Source organism: Sinocyclocheilus anshuiensis, unplaced genomic scaffold, assembly GCF_001515605.1.
Source record: "Sinocyclocheilus anshuiensis isolate Anshui unplaced genomic scaffold, SAMN03320099.WGS_v1.1 scaffold51, whole genome shotgun sequence".
NCBI classification, from domain to species: Eukaryota; Metazoa; Chordata; class Actinopteri; order Cypriniformes; family Cyprinidae; genus Sinocyclocheilus; species Sinocyclocheilus anshuiensis.
Window position 1 is genome coordinate 2,724,811 of NW_015548296.1, and position 15,483 is coordinate 2,740,293.

Consider the following 15,483-nt stretch of genomic DNA (forward strand, 5'->3'; position numbering starts at 1 on the left):
AAAGTAGACATAAAATATACTTTAAGTAAGGGTAACATAAGTGTTTTCTGTAAATACACTAAAAAGTCACTAAAAGTATGCTTGTGTTTAGCATATTCCTTAAAAGTGTAACTAAGCATATATTTATTACCAAAGTATTTCTAGTATACTTTTTATAAATACATTAAAAGTATGCTTCTGTTTAGCATATTTCTTAGAAGTATAACTAAGCATGTATTTAATACAAAAGTACTTCTAGTATACTTTTTAGAAATATATTAAAATGCAATTCAATATATTTTTATTGCACTTCAAATAAGCATGTTGGGAATACAAATGTATTATAAACATACTACTTGAATTTCAAGTATATTTTTAATACATTTAATACTACGTCTTTTTCACCTGGGGAGGTCAAGCCAATGCGTTTGATTTGCAACGGTTTGATGACATACGTTTATACACGTGGGAAACCTATTCTAACTGTGATTAGCACAGTAAAGAGAGATAATTAGTTTGGCCCCTAGAGAACTCAAAGCAGATCTAGAGCCAGCGTGCAGGATTTCCTCAGTGGTTTGCCACATATTTATTACAGCACAGTTGTGAGGACCTTTGATTAAAATCAATCCCATCCATGGCACACACTTCATTTGAACCATTTTGCCCAAGCATAGGTGTTTCTCAACACCAATCAATGAAGTGATGGATGGTAGCTGGTGTACTTATAGGGAAAATAATGCACGCACGCATGAGAGCAAGAGTTCTCATGACTGAACCATGTTGCCGTGTGTCACTGTCATGCTGCATTGCCCAGAGTGATTGCTGACTCTGATGTGCGTATGCTTGCAGCAACAACAGCCCTAAATGCCCAGGAAATTAAATGCCCCACAGAGATAATAATGAGAGTAAATCCAAGGGCTCGGCGCTACTGAGTGGGTGGGCTGAGAAAGTGATATTTCATATTGCCTCAGGCAAAAAAAAGAACGCACTTATGCAGACTTGTATTATTGAGTCAGTGGTTTGTGCATTATTTAACACTCTGTGATCTAGGCTGTTGTTATCTGAATCTGTGCACCTGCGTAATGTTTGTTCCAATAAATGAAATGCGAATGGGATTGAGTTATAATTGGCATTTTCAGAAGTGATTGTTATTTTATGAGTCAACATTAAATCAAATTTGCCTAATAAATGCATGTTCATGGTCCTGGTCATTGGTTAAAGGGGGGGGGTACAATGCTGTTTCATGCATTTAGAGTTGTTTACACTGTTAAAGAGTTGGATTCTCATGCTAAGCATAGACAAAGTTCAAAAAACAATTTGGACGTATGACGGGGTATTTCTGTGCCAAAAATCGTACTTCCGGGTTCGTACAAGTTTCGTACAAGACGTAGACGAGGGTGGAGCTCCTTATGGGCATTTCTCCCGGAAGAACGCGCCCGCGCACGCATCGACCAGAGCGAGAGTGAGAGCGAGATCGCGCCCATCAACGGGCTTCATCCAAAGAAGTGTGTTTTTGGTTGTAAGGGAAAGATAACTTTGTCTGGAATTGCACATCGTTTGATACTGAAAGATGGAGCAGTCCCAGCTGTAAAAGATCCCGGTCATGATTCAGAACTGCAGACGGTAAGTGAAACGGCATCAAATGTCTGTTTTGTTGGCTTTCGGCGCCCAAGTGCTCGTCACTCTTTAGCTCCGCCTCCAGGAGCTCGGTTGTTTCCGGAGAGAATCATAAAGCCTTATCTTTCTTTTATAAATATGATCAAACTAAAGACTTTTTGGAGATATGAAGGATGCAGTACTACTCTATAGGTACTCAAGATTAACATGAGATTGGGTGAAACTGTGTGTGTTATGCCCCCTTTAATGTTTTCAAAAAAATAATAATTAAAAAAAGTTTTTGTAAACTTGTAATCAAAATGCAATAACTTTTCTGCTGACATTACTTTACGCACAGACTGTTGAATAATGTTAACAAAAAGCCAAAAAGCTATTTAGACATTGTTTAAGCAAATTTGTTCCAGTTATAATGCCAAAAGCTACATTTTTTACCCATTTAAACATTCAGTTCCCAATAAAATCAATTTCTGCCATATTTTTTTCTTTTTTGATAAGTCCAGTTTCACTCGAAGGTGTCACATTACAGAAGTAAAATGGGTTTAAACTGCAGTTAACTTTGACTTTAACATTTAAATATGAGAGAAACATCTTTGACAGTGTTTCATGATTATAGGTCTTTAATGATGTCAAAAGGAATATCACTCTTGGGTCATATTTTATTTTATTTTGGACTATTTTAGGCAATTTTAGACTGTTTTAGATTATTTTAGACTGTTTTATTTTAGACCAAAAGCTAGAATAACTACTCAAACGTTGTTTTAACAAATGCACATCTGTTCTGTCTCCATTCAGGTATATTTTTCTCTATTTTTCTGTGATCCAATCAATTACTAAAACATAAAATCAAATCCCGCTGTGTTTTTTTCTTGATAAATTTCTTGATAATCCAGTTTCACTTGGAAATGTCACATTACAGAAGTAAAATGCTTCTGCAGTTACTGTTGACCTTAATATTAATTGTTAGATAAATGTCTTTGTCAGCGTTTCATAAATATAGAGACATGATGATTTTCTTTAATTATGTCATTTAAGGAAAATAATTTTTGGGCCAATCACAAATAATCAACACCAAATCCCAAATGCAAGCTTCATAATTTTACTATTTTATTTTAAAACATCTCTTTGGGTTGATTGTTAGTAAGGGCTAGCATGATTAAAACACACACAGGCCCTGGAAGAAACAGTGTTAAACCTGGTTAATGTTACCAGTGTTTTGATGCATTTGACAGAAATGCTTTAGAGAGCATCAAGTGTCTTATCGCAGAACAGTTTCCTGTCATGAAATGATACTGCCAAAAAGGAGCCTTCAGTTCACACTCCATTTGCAGGCATCATAACAGGACACCACAGTTATCTTTCGTCTGTCTTTCCTATCAGTTCGGTGTCATGACTGATGACGTTCAACACCGATGGAGACAGAAGGCCTTTGGCTTTCTCTGTGAACACCACGACCCACTAAATCATCACAGCCGTGGATGTGGAGGCTCATATGAGTCTGGGATAGTGTGGGTGTTGAGTGCCGATTGTGAATACTACATTTGCTGCTGTCAGTTTTATGATCACTGTATGAAACTATAAAAACAGCAATGGCCAGTGTTAGTAGCTATTGTAAAGGAATACTGTAAAGTAGAATTGATCTCTGTAATATTTAGAAATATTACACTTTGGACTATAATCATAGATCACTGTCAGAGGTGACAATTATTGTAAATCCATAACTGCTTGCTAGATTGGACCCTCATGAGGTTAAGTTTTTTTCTTTCAGCAAATGGCCAGGGAAAGGAAAGGAGACCTTGTTCATCCACCACTAAATATTAAATGTGCCAGTTTATTTGCATACATTTTTAAAGGTATTTATTTTAAATAAGTGCTACTATTATGTTTTTATGTATTTTATTTATTTATTTTGCCATAGGGCACATGTCTGCACCCAGTTTAAACCCTGATAATTTTAATAATTTCCTTTTTGCAACTTTCTACCAATAAACCTCAAAATTAAATACATAAATTATCAAGTAAAAAAAACCCAAAATGCATTAAAAATATTTTTAATTATGAATACAATTATTAAAGTACATAAAAATAACATATATTAAAACTAAATAACAAATAATTCTACATTTTATTATTAACAAATAATACTACATTTTTATTGGTCACACATCTTTTTTTGCTAGTTCACCAAACTTGACCTGTGGGCCGTTTTATTAGATTTAACTAACCTCTGCAGGAAAGAGCATCTTTTTAGTAAAGAAACATTATTTTTTATGTTATTGTTATGTTTGCTTTGACATTTAAACAGTTCAAACGGACATTTTTTGTTTACCATACCCGTGGACATATTTACCCTTCAGTAAACTGCTGGTGTCACATGTGAAATGATGAAAACAGAGTTAAAGATTCCAGATATTTTGTGCAACTGAGGAAAATTGGCCATGAGCAGATGCACACAGAAACTGTCAAAATGCAGCATTTATGAGAAAACTATTAAAAAAGTTATATTATATTGCTTTTGATGTACACAGTGGCTGCAAGGGTAATGCAATATTCAGCAAAAACATCTTAAAGACGCTTACAGTGGGTAACATCATAAGCCGGGTGGCCAGATATGGTCATTAATCACTCAAATCATTATATCATTATCCACACCAGACACCCTCTCAGCATGTAGCACGGAACTGAAAATGCTGAATTTTGAGCTCGCATGTGGTGATGGCTTAAAACACAGTCATGACATTTTAATCATATTTTTGTTTTTGTTTTTTTCACGTCGAGGTGAAATACAGGTCAGTGTTTAAATCAGAGCAAATCCGTCTGTGCAAATCCCAATTTTGTCTAATCTTTCCTTCAAATAACACAAATATTTAACTTTTCCTCAAATGTGTGTCACTGTGTGGAATAGCAGTCATGCAACCATAATCCTGTAATATCCTGTAATTCTCCGCTGAACAGTGCTTTTCAATAATGCACCAAAAACAACATCCACAGATCTGCTAAACATACAACTTTAAGGGTCTGGTTTTTCTGGATTTTCATTACTGACTGACTTCTTGCTTTTAATAATAGGTTGAGGGTCTATTTGGCACATCTGTGGCAGTTACAGTGGGGAAAACGTGCTGCTATTAGGAAAACCTTTCAAGCAAGGTCTTCTGATCATTGCAGGTCCAGAAAGCATGCTTACGGTTATAAAAGAATTGAGTAAAGGTTCACAGTGTGCTTAGAATCAAGATAAAGTTAGTTTACAGCAGATCGAATGACATTTTAATCATATTTTTGTTTTTTGTTTTTTCACGTCGAGGTGAAATACAGGTCAGTGTTTGAATCAGAGCAAATCCGTCTGTGCAAATCCCAATTTTGTCTAATCTTTCCTTCAAATAACACAAATATTTTACTTTTCCTCAAATGTGTGTCACTGTGTGGAATAGCAGTCATGCAACCATAATCCTGTAATATCCTGTAATTCTCCGCTGAACAGTGCTTTTCAATAATGCACCAAAAACAACATCCACAGATCTGCTAAACATACAACTTTAAGGGTCTGGTTTTTCTGGATTTTCATTACTGACTGACTTCTTGCTTTTAATAATAGGTTGAGGGTCTATTTGGCACATCTGTGGCAGTTACAGTGGGGAAAACGTGCTGCTATTAGGAAAACCTTTCAAGCAAGGTCTTCTGATCATTGCAGGTCCAGAAAGCATGCTTACGGTTATAAAAGAATTGAGTAAAGGTTCACAGTGTGCTTAGAATCAAGATAAAGTTAGTTTACAGCAGATCGATCTGTAGGAACCATATATTAACTCCACTCATCAACTTTACGTTTGTTTTCTTGTTAGCTTTTTGAGGATGAATTCTTTTAGGCACAGTAATCAATACTTGAGCGCTTTAATGACAGATTTTGATACGTTTTTAGCTGTTAGTGATATAATTCTATATTTTATCAAATATAGTACAAAACATTATTATATGATATTATATTTATTATATGATATATTTTTTATTATATTATATTAGTATTTTAGTATATTTAGTATTAGTAGTTTTTTTATTTGAATTTAGAAAATAAAAACATGGTAAATGGCAAAGTGACTATTATACACATATTATAATGTATTATTATAAAATATATGCACATAAATATAATGCATAATATATTATATGGTAATGATGTACATATTAAATTAAATTGAAAAAAAAAACAAGTTAATGGTAATTTGTGTTATTATATTATATTTATACATTTCAAAAATGTTTAAACAACATGCATTTAAAATTAAATTAAATTAAAATCAATTAATTTAATTTTTAAAAGTATAAATGAAAAAAAAAATGTTTTAAACAATACATTTTGGAAGATGGCAAAGCAGCTATATTTGCTTTGGTATTTATATTATATTACATTATATTATATTATATTTTTAAGATGAACACATTTCAATTAGAGGAAAATACAATTGAAATTAGTAATGTTTAAATGGTGTACATTTTAAATTAAGTTTAGAAAAAAGGTAATTGTTTAGTAAATGGGAACTACATTTTCTATTATTATATTATATTATATTATATTATATTATATTATATTATATTATATTAATTATATTTATTATATTATATTTTTCAAACTTTACTCCGGTGATTATATGGTCTCTTCAGCTTAATATATTTAAGTGTACCTCACAGCATCCTAACACACTTTGGCTCATAGTTGATTGATCTGAAGCTGAGACAAACGCTCTCATATCCCCACAGTAAAGACCTTCTCAGCTCCAGCTCACGGCAGTCGCTTCATTCAGCAGGTAATTAAAACCACGCTATCTGTCTGAGACATCTCCACGTACTGCGACACAGCAAGAAAGCCATTCATTTCCCTTTTGTGCACTCCACGGTGTTATGAAGAGACATTGTTGATACATTAAAGGGTGAAAAAAAAGCCTTTTTCCATATGTACTCATGATGCTGGAGTGCGTGTTCTGAAGATCTGTCTTCATTTCCCCAGTTTTGACCCCAAGCCCAACCCCAAGATCACGGAGCGGCATAATGAAAGATGCATTTGGGTGCTAATGTACTGCTGTGGTCTTCCTTTCCATCATTGAAGGGGAAGATGTTGCCAAATGTGAAAAAATAAAAAAAAAGAAACAGTTTGAAATGCAATGTTTTATGTGACAGCATTTACACAAGCTGCAAGTGAGAATGGAGGTTCAATATCAGCTCAATGGACAGTATGCCCTGAGGATGGTTTGTGTGCTTTTATGGGATCTTCTCCCCTTCAGCATTAGAAAGAAAACATTATGAGACTCATAAAATCATGCTGTTGTTATATATTGTGAGAACCCCTACAGTGTTTTAAGCAGCCTGAACAGGCTTGCAAGCTGTTCTAAGAATTGGAAATAAAACATGATGAGTTTGTCAAGTAAAGGCCCTCATAATATGAGAAGTGTGCATTTATTGTAGTTTGGTTAGTTGGTTAGTTTTAAGAGTGACTTTCTTTTGAACATATAAGTTTGTTTATCTATGGTTGTTTTTTTTATTGCTTTACTCTCCTGTATTTAACGATAATTTATATTTTCTATATTTTGATCATTGCTTCAATTTTTGCCTGAGTTTTATTATTTTATTTTGTTTTATTGTTTTTTATTTTATTTGTACTGTATTGTAATTGTACTGGTTGCTCATTTTCAAACAGCTGTTTACTTCTGCGACTCACGGTTTTATGAACTGAATCAACTTATCAACTTAGGGCAGTACTTTAACAACATTCCACTTCTTTTTTGGGCTCTCCTTAGTTCGGTGAATACTAAGATTTTCAGTTTGCTATTATTCACAGTTATGATATGACTAAAGATAATATGACATGTCATTTGGACTGCTTTTAGGGTGCTTTTGCACTTGAAAGTTTAATTCCCAATTTACTGTAATCAGTATTATTTTAGTAATATTACTATACTATTACAGTTTATATACTATTACTAATATTTTAAATATGTGTTATTTATGTACTATTACTAATATTGTATTATGTGTTTTTGTCATTATTTTTATTATTATTGTTATTATTAATCACTATTTAGGATTCATTCTTTTTTTTTTCAGTTTTAGTTTTAATTCACTGTTGGTTTTTATTTATTCCCAGTTAGTAATTTTATTATTTCATCTCAAACTTTTATTAGTAATCAAAGTTGTCAGTCCAAACAGTGATTGTGTGCACATAGCCTACATGATTAGCCATTTCCAGAATATGAACTGATAACATTATTGTGTAATAAAATTATTCCATAATTCCTAATCTAGATAAACTGTATAATCGGTCTAGAAAAGGTCCATAGCATAAGCACACACATACACACGTGCACACACGTGCACACATACAAGCTCATGAGATTAGTCCATGTGTGAGGTTACTGTGAGTGTAAGATGTGTAAAAGCTGCCACATAAATCAAATCAGATTTAGATTGGAAAAAATGGGGTTCAGGATGTTTCAGTAACCCAGTATAATGTGTGAAATGAGCCCCCAGTGCTGGCTCAGCATTTCCCCTGTGATTTGTGCAATAAACTGCAGGTAAATAATAGTCTTTCATGTGTATATAGTGGTAACACTGCACTTTGGATGGTTAAAATGTCTTTTATTAACCATGTGTGAAAGTTAATATACTATGACTGTATTATATTGTTTCTTTGAGGTTTCCAGTATCTTCTTCTCTCTTCTCTCCTCTAGGTCAGTTCAAGGTCAGTTCAGGTAAACGCAGCAGAAGTTCATGGCAGGTGAAAAAGCCCACATAGAGCATCCCTCACAGAGACAGTCATGGTCCCAATTAAGCTTTATGGCGGCAGTTCATGAGCCCATGGGCCATTTGTTTAGACCATCCTCATCTAATCATCAACGCGTGATCAAATTTGTGAAGCTGCCTCTTGCAGGGTTCCCCTCACTTTTTGATAATGTCTAAATGTATTCATAGAGCGCCCATGGGCCTAAATGTATTAGCAGTAGAGAGGTTATAAATGTCCATAAAGTAATAAATGAAGAGAAGAGAGTAAAGGGGAACACAGTCATCCACTCCTGTAGTGAGCCCAGCTGGCACCAGCATACAAACATCCAGTATTAAAGCTTGTGCGCCTGAGCACACACATAAACACAAGCATCCAAAATCAAAACAGTTGCTCAGAATCTCCTTGGAGCTTGATATGTGCACACAAACTCTGTATAAACTGTCAAATACACTCCCACAGCAACCACTGTTCCCACCAAAAGCTCACAGCACATATATGCTTTTATGGGTGGCCAAGCACATGGACTAGTTTTTAATCTTACCTTATTGCATGGGGTCCTAGGTGTGGTGTATCTTTTGACAAGATGAACAACATAATAAAGGGGAGGTTTCTTTTTATGTCATCTTTATTTCTCTGTCAGTTTTTATTTGTATTTGTAGCTGATTGACTGATTTGTCCTATTTTCTGAGTCTCAGCTTTGTAAACAAGTGAACAGTCGCATCACAGAGGTAACATGTAAAGGCAGAGTACAATACAGACTGTCTGTATTTGACATAAACTGATTTTTGACTTGTGTTGCCATCACAGCAGAGCATCAGTGCGACACATCCATCATGTGACTGAATGCCGCTGATATTGGTATGTAGGTTAAGAAGCTCATCATAGAATGAAGAAGAGTATGATGAAATCACACTTAAGCAGATTGGATGGCAAGTCTTTTTTGTTGTTAAAGGGGAAGTTCACCAAAATTTAAAATAATTTACTCTCAATGGGTCCGATTTTGTTTTGGTCCCCATGACACTTTTGTGTTTCACAGAAGATTGAAAGTTAAGGCCCGTTCAAACTTAGGATGATAATTATAAAGTTTTAATAATCGCTCTGACTCTAAGAGAATAGTGGCGTCTGCACCATAACTACAACAATAGCAACACAGAGGAACAATATTGTTGGAAGTCTTTTTCAGAAGTCATTTCAATTTTTTTCCCCACATGATGAACACTAATAACATTGGCAGCCGATTAGAATCTAGCTGACTTTAATATACTCAAGCATTTGAAGTGGCAGACCAACAGTTTTTGGTGTAAACAGCTCTTTATACAAGTTTGGAATTACATGAGGGTGATTAAATGATGACAGAATTTTCATTTTTGATCAAACTATTCCTTCTTACTAGGTTTGCTTATAGAAAATGTTGTCATGTTTTCATCAGTGTGAATCTTTGTCTGAATTTTCACTACAATGCAGATGCACTACAATGCAGATTAGATAAACTAAGCTAATCATATCAGTATGACACTGGCATGTAACACAGTTATGTTCTTAACAAATGCCACAGACGTTTTAATGCATAACCATTTAAGTAATCAGTGTCCTGACATTTAGTGGATAAAAGGTTCGTGCCCAAATGTGTTCACCATAATACTGATTTACTCTATTGGGAACAAGGGAGTGTATTGAGACACAATTTCGGCTACATTTTGCCTGCAAAAAGGTGTATTGTCAGTGATGAATAAAGCTTAGACAGAAGTCACTTTCAAACCAAGCAACTTTCTGTTGGTCAATGCGAACGTGAACCAGATAGAAAATCGGTGTGGGGAAATCTTTCGCCTTCACATAAAATTCAAGTGGATTCCTATTGAAATGGCTAGATTTGTGTGCAAGTATTCAGAGATGTGAATACACCTTATTTGGTGCAATATTTGGTGACCGTGACATCCTATAATAATGATGTGAAATATACTTTAAGATGGTGTAAAAGTATTGTAGAAAGAGTAACAGATTGAAATCACAGTCTGTACCAGTCCAGCATCACTACATTATTAATGGTTCTGAAAAAGACATGGACATGAATAAAAATTCAGCAAAACAGTTCTGCTGATGTGCTGCAAGTGTGCGCATAAAGGATGATCTGTCATTGCCTGTTCATCCTTGACTGTGTGCTCAGGCTGGAAAATAATGTGTGTGTGTGTTTTAATGTGTATAAAACAGGCAAAGATGACCTCAGCAAAGGTTTTCCCATCTCATTGAATGGACTCCTGAGGGAATCCCAGCAGAGCACTGGTGAGGGTCACCTTACTTTACCTTAGACTTAATCAGGTTCGAATAATCTCATCTCAGACATATCAGCTATGTTTCAATATTATGGCCAAACTGAGTTTTGCAGAAAGGAATTGTACAGAGTGTTGCATTGATTTAGCAAAAGTAAATAAAAAGGGGCAGGTGTGAAAGTGTTTGGATTGTGGCACTAATTGCAGCCCATTGTTGTGGAATTATTGATTCTGTTTGGTATTTGTCTTCTGTCTCTTTAAAAGTCTGAATCTGTCCTACCTCATTCCCAAAATGCATTGATGATAATGCCGTTCTGACACTGTTTGCTCTTGTCTTGTCCCAAAATAATTTGGATTCCAAAGGATTTATTTAGTCAAAAACAAAAAAGTGTTTAAAAAAAACAAAACCAGAGCCAATGACAATCACTTTTTTTGTGTGTGTGTGTGTGTGTGTGTTTTTTTTCATGGGAGCTGGGTAAAACATTCCTATCTGTCTAATCTGTAAAAGTCAAAGGCTTTGGAAACAGTTTTTATCATTTTAAAAAACTGTATATGCAAGATAATATGATATTATTTAAATAAAAGACCACTTAGTTTAAGCAAGTACACGTCTAAAAATGGCACTTTGTAATAATGTCAAATTAAAAGTTTTACTTCCAAGTACATTTTAGATCATTATGTTTTAATAATCTTTAGTTGTTCTCTCAAGAAGTACACATACATGGGTGTTGACTAAAAACTTTGCATTCTTGCAAACTATAATTACAAATATATTTAAATGCATTACAAGTTTAGAAATATTTTAGTTTACTAATTCTTGTCAGTACATTTGGCAGTACACTTTTCAAAATTGTGGCAGTACACAATTTTCAACCAGAACAAGAGAAGTAATTATGACTTAATTTAATTGTATTAATGTAAATCTAAACTACAATACAATTTCATTTAACTGCAATTAACTGTCTTAAATTACATTACGTTCACAATTAAGTGCATTTTATTTTAAAAGCATGCTATAGTGCACTTCTTTTTCATAAGGGGAATGCTATAGCTACTTTATTTTATTCCCATTTCAAATTAAGTACAATAAATTCACATCAAGAATTTATTGAGAAACGTAATTTGCAAGTTAGCATGATTGTTATCACCTTCCTTGCTTAAGATGCTTAGATACATGGGAGCGGCTGACAGCCAAGGCCAAAAGAGGTTAGAAAACACAGATATTTTTAAACTTAGTATCTGTATCCGTTCAGTCTCATTTGGCTGAAAGATGTGAAAACAGTCACAGGAAAAAGTAAATCCAGACTAGGGGACTTTTTCACAGTGGTATTGTTCCCCTTAGGACCTGCAGAACGAAAGATCAGCAACTTGGTCTTACTAATCAGCTTGGAAATTATTATTTTGCACAGACCTGTGTTTGTTTTAGTAATGGTTGAGCTAGGGAATCCAGCTCTTGGATCAGAAGAAATATCATTGCGGCCTAATGAGAGTCTCTGTCATGCTGCACTGTGCGGAGCTGTAGGCGCACATGTCTGTGTTTGCATTAGAATACTAAGCAAAACAGAATGTGAAAATGAATGTGACGGAAAAGGGCAGCCAGGCACTCTGCATCATTTTTCAAAAGAAATCAAGCTCTCCGGGGTCCATAAATCTATTGTGCTAAAGGCTATAGGCTAGTGTTTGACTGGCCCATTGTGCAGCACTTTTAAAGGCCAAGCCACAAGCCTTTTTATGAGGCTTCTTGAGACTTTTATTCATGACCGGTAAATCGATGTTATTACAGTGCTGCTCCGAGGATTGTGTCTTTCTGAGAAGGGTATGGAGGCAAAACAAGAGACTTGTTATCAAGACCTGCCCTCCTGCTTAGCATATCACACCTGTTTAAAATCTCACTAATCACTCTATCTCTCCCTAAGCAGTTACTTAAGTTAATTTTCTTGCTCTCAGCATCTGAAAATAGCAATATACCTCCTTGACAATAAGACTTGAAATGAGTAGCACTCACTGACAGTTACTTAATTTCATCACCTGCAGTTTTGACTTTTTAAACAAGCAAATGCAACTTATGAAATGAAACGTTTTATAATCAACATAATGCAACCATTTGAGAGTACTGGATTTTAAGCTATTAATGATATTAGTAATAAATAAGAGTGTTCATAATAAAGAAAATTACAACTTTTTAAAATAAATCTTTTAAAAATCTAGTTTAAAACACGAAGTTCTTTCAATTTGTATTTATGTTGGTTTTACATGGTTTTCAAAAACCAAAAGTGTAAATTAAATGACTCTAAAAATGTCACGTGGTGTAGCCAAGTAAAATGTAGAACATATATTTCGTTCATCTTGAGTACATCAGTGTATCTTCATTATTTTCAAAAAATGTTTTATATTTCAGTTTCTTTTTTTCTTCTTTTTTTCTTATACGGTTTTTGCTGCATGTTAGTTGCACCACAATTATTTTATTGGTTGCACCACATGGCTTTGACTTTTGAGGGTGATTTTCCCCCCCAAATATTAATAAGCGTAATAATAATAGTCATAATAACAATAATAAAATATTATAAAATATTGTTATGTGTTATTAAATATTATTAATATTAAACCTTAATATGGATAATATAACTATTTTCTGAGAAATAAAAATGTAAAATTATGCCAATAATGGAAGGTTGTGGCTTTTCAAGAACCCAATCCCTTAATGTGGCTTTTTTTCCATTATGACATCTGTACAGACATTTTTGCAGACTTTATGCTCCAAAAAAAAACAAAAAAAACAACAACAATGAATAGGTCCAGACAAAAAGTCATTGACCTATTAATTTATATGAACACAAGGTTAAATACTACTGCATAACAGACTCTTACAGACTGCTCTATAATCTTTAACTACATATATGCATTCTTCTATAACCCTGCATGGCCAGCAGTGTGGTATTGATTTGGCTTGAGAGGTCCTGGACTCCACAGGGAGTGCAGTCTTTGTTTGCTATTTTTGATGAAGTGCTGTCTCCTGTCTTCACCTGTTTTTCTCTGGAAGTGTGGCATTGGTCGAGGGACTGGGGGAAGGTGAGAGTGTTGTTTCTGTAGCTGTGCTTTTGAGTTGCCTAAGAGTGCTGATGCCATTTTTTTCTTTCATGTTCTCTTCTAGGGGAATATGACTGTCTGACACCTGGAGATCCCAGACTGGAGTGGAGATTTAGCGCTAAAAAGTCATTTCTAAAAGGCTTTACATTTTTTACTTAATTAGAATTGCTTAAGATAAATTGGTGGAAAGTGGCAATAATTTAAAAATGTTTTAGTTTTTTTAAAATCACTGATATATGCAATATTTAATTATGTAACACTGAGTTTGATGCATATCAATGAGACTTCCTTCTGTAAAAAACATCAATCAATATAGAAAAATCGCCGATTTCTGTCAAATGTAATTATGCATTGAGACTTTCTTCTGTGAAAACAGTTTTCACTGTCCGAATGTACCTTTTCAGTTCAATAATAATCAGCTTTTTTCCAGCTTGTCAGAATTTAGAAACATTCAGCGTGTTCTTTTAAAGGCAGGTGTTATGTAAAGGGTGATGAGAGACTCATATGAGCTCTGGGAAAAAGTCATTGACCCTCTTTCCCAATCAGTTTCCTGTTTGGGTCAGTTCTGAGAATACATATGTGTGTTTATGAGTAAAAAAATGGTTTCTGACATGTTTTTCCTCTTATTCTAAGCATGTGCCATAATGCAGCCATCCAGGTGGAGGGGCACAGATCTGGAGGGGCAGATCTGCTCGGTCAGAAATTTTTCTTCACAGAATCTAGAAAACATGTTTTCATCCTGTGCATATAAACCACATCTGCAGGGTTATTTATCTCAGAGCTATTCTTTCAGTCACCCCTTCAATTACAATGCCTACAAACACTCTCCGCTTTGCACCCGTCCCCAAAGACGAAAACACATTTGTCTGATAAAACGCAAAAAAGGTCAAATTTGGTGCCATAGTATACTTTCCAGTAAGGGACACAATTAGCACAGCAAAATGCCAGCTGTGTGCTATCTTTGGCTTTGGTTTGCCATTAAAAGAACAAAAGAAGAGGCACAGTAGCTAGGAACGAACCACTAGTACTTTTCAGTCTGAAGCTTGAAAAAATGTTTTTGAGAACACTGTTTTTAAGAAAGCAGATTTCTGTTAAACGTTGTCATTTAAGCTGTCCGACAGTTTACAGGAATAACAATGTTTCCTGTGAGAGCTCATGTGATGCTGTAGCTGTTGTAAATATTGCTCTTGAGAGGGGTCAAGGCCACAAAAACAATTATTTGATGGTGTTTACTCTTGTCTAGCTCAATGAAAGCGGTTTACGGCAGTTTGATGTCCATTTCAGAAGCTAACATGGTCTAGAGAACAAATTGTTAATTAATAGTCACTGCTGGCAGTTATGAAACATTCTGAACATATGGTTTATTCCCCTGTGCTACACTCCTGTATCTCAGCACTGCTATCCTATCACTCATGGTGTTCATCTGACCTTCGGTTTGGAGACATATAGAGAGAAAGAGCGATAGATATGAAGAAATTAGTCCTGTGGAGTTATATATATATTATACGTCCTATGGAATTTGCCACCTAATGTTTGAGTGTTTGGCTTGTGATATAAGCTGTCAACATGGAGCCCCAGGTGGCTGACAGTTTTCTCTCCTGAGTTTCAGGACTGTTGTCTGCCCTTGAACATCACGGCAGCTACTCAGCTGGGGGTTATCTTGTCTTACAATTCTGTGTTCATTAGGCTTCAACAAAGGGTCTGTCAAATAATATCTGATTTGGTGGATAGCCTATATGCCAAAGATCTGTCTGCATTGATTTCTTGGTG